Source organism: Piliocolobus tephrosceles, chromosome 11 (assembly GCF_002776525.5).
Source record: "Piliocolobus tephrosceles isolate RC106 chromosome 11, ASM277652v3, whole genome shotgun sequence".
NCBI lineage: Eukaryota > Metazoa > Chordata > Mammalia > Primates > Cercopithecidae > Piliocolobus > Piliocolobus tephrosceles.
The window spans coordinates 5,151,713-5,154,250 of NC_045444.1; the positions used below are offsets into that span (position 1 = coordinate 5,151,713).

The 2,538-nt window shown below is 43.3% G+C and overlaps 1 pseudogene across 1 annotated transcript; it reads left to right on the forward strand.

The window, feature by feature from the left end:
* The first annotated feature begins 267 nt into the window (after nt 1-267).
* On the forward strand, nt 268-2,236 carry LOC113225124 (annotated as a pseudogene). The gene has a single exon (XR_003309762.1). The product of XR_003309762.1 is annotated as an E3 SUMO-protein ligase PIAS2 pseudogene (transcript).
* Nucleotides 2,237-2,538: the final 302 nt, after the last annotated feature.

A 2,538-nucleotide genomic window follows, 5' to 3' on the forward strand; every position in this document is an offset into this window, starting at 1 on the left:
CCATTTTCATGTTGATGATGAAAATATACCTAAGACTGGAAAGAGAATTAGGTTTAATAGACTCACAGTTCCATGTGGCTGGAGAGGCTTCACAATCATGGCTGAAGGTGAAAGCACTTCTCACATGCTAGTGGCAAGAGAGAACAAGGAAGAAGCAACAGCAGAAACAACTTCCGGGCCGCGGCGTCTTAAGCGGCGCCCAGTGCAGGATGGTGCTGGAGGCGGTGGCTGCTGTGGTGGCCGCAGCGTCGTTGGCGGCAACGGGAGTGGGTGCGGCGGCAGCCGTGGCGGCGCCCGCGGGTGGTATAAAATGGCGGATTTCGAAGAGTTGAGGAGTGGCTGTACCATTTTACATCCCTACCAGCAATGTATGGAGTGATCCAGTTTCTCTGCATCCTCGCCAGCATTTGGTGTTATCAGTGTTTTTCATTTTAGCCGTTCTGGTCTTTTTGTCATTTGGATACCCAGCTGGGAATTTCAATCGTTTTAGAAGTTTGACTGACTGCTAAATAAGATAATATGGTTTCTAGTTTTAGGGTTTCTGAACTGCAAGTATTACTAGGCTTTGCTGGACGGAATAAAAGTGGACGCAAGCATGACCTCCTGATGAGGGCGCTGCATTTATTGAAGAGCGGCTGCAGCCCTGCGGTTCAGATTAAAATCCGAGAATTGTATAGACGCCGATATCCACGAACTCTTGAAGGACTTTCTGATTTAACCACAATCAAATCATCGGTTTTCAGTTTGGATGGTAGCTCGTCACCTGTAGAACCTGACTTGGCCGTGGCTGGAATCCACTCTTTGCCTTCCACTTCAGTTACACCTCACTCACCATACTCTCCTGTTGGTTCTGTGCTGCTTCAAGATACTAAGCCCACATTTGAGATGCAGCAGCCATCTCCCCCAATTCCTCCTGTCCATCCTGATGTGCAGTTAAAAAATCTGCCCTTTTATGATGTCCTTGATGTTCTCATCAAGCCCACAAGTTTAGTTCAAAGCAGTATTCAGCGATTTCAAGAGAAGTTTTTTATTTTTGCTTTGACACCTCAACAAGTTAGAGAGATATGCATATCCAGGGATTTTTTGCCAGGTGGTAGGAGAGATTATACAGTCCAAGTTCAGTTGAGACTTTGCCTGGCAGAGACAAGTTGCCCTCAAGAAGATAACTATCCAAATAGTCTATGTATAAAAGTAAATGGGAAGCTATTTCCTTTGCCTGGCTACGCACCACCACCTAAAAATGGGATTGAACAGAAGCGCCCTGGACGCCCCTTGAATATTACATCTTTAGTTAGGTTATCTTCAGCTGTGCCAAACCAAATTTCCATTTCTTGGGCATCAGAAATTGGGAAGAATTACTCCATGTCTGTATATCTTGTACGGCAGCTTACATCAGCCATGTTATTACAGAGATTAAAAATGAAAGGTATTAGAAACCCTGATCATTCCAGAGCACTAATTAAAGAAAAACTTACTGCAGATCCTGATAGTGAAATTGCTACAACTAGCCTTCGGGTATCCTTGATGTGCCCTTTAGGAAAAATGAGACTGACAATCCCATGCCGTGCAGTGACTTGTACACACCTGCAGTGTTTTGATGCTGCCCTTTATCTACAAATGAATGAGAAGAAGCCCACCTGGATTTGTCCTGTGTGTGACAAAAAAGCTGCCTATGAAAGTCTAATATTAGATGGGCTTTTTATGGAAATTCTCAATGACTGTTCTGATGTGGATGAGATCAAATTCCAGGAAGATGGTTCTTGGTGTCCAATGAGACCGAAGAAAGAAGCTATGAAAGTATCCAGCCAGCCGTGTACAAAAATAGAAAGTTCAAGCGTCCTCAGTAAGCCTTGTTCAGTGACTGTAGCCAGTGAGGCAAGCAAGAAGAAAGTAGATGTTATTGATCTTACAATAGAAAGCTCTTCTGATGAAGAAGAAGACCCTCCTGCCAAAAGGAAATGCATCTTTATGTCAGAAACACAAAGCAGCCCAACCAAAGGGGTTCTCATGTATCAGCCATCTTCTGTAAGGGTGCCCAGTGTGACTTCGGTTGATCCTGCTGCTATTCCGCCTTCATTAACAGACTACTCAGTACCATTCCACCACACGCCAATATCAAGCATGTCATCAGATTTGCCAGGAGAACAAAGAAGAAATGATATTAATAATGAACTGAAGCTTGGAACATCTTCTGATACTGTGCAACAATGAATACAAAATAAAATAAATAATTTGTTAAAAAAAAAAAAAAAGAAACAACTCCCTCATGAGATTTATTCACTACCAGGAGAACATTATAGGGGAAACCGCCCCCATGATTCAGTGATCTCCCACTGGGTCCCTCCCACGATATGCAGAAATTATGGGAGTACAATTCAAAATGAGATTTGGGTGGGGCAACAAAGCCAAACCACATTACTCCTACTTTGGCCTCTGCCAAATCTCATGTCCACACATTTCAAAACCAATCATGCCTTCCCAACAGTCTCCTCAAAGTCTTAACTCATTTTAGCATTAACTCAAAAATTCACAGTACAA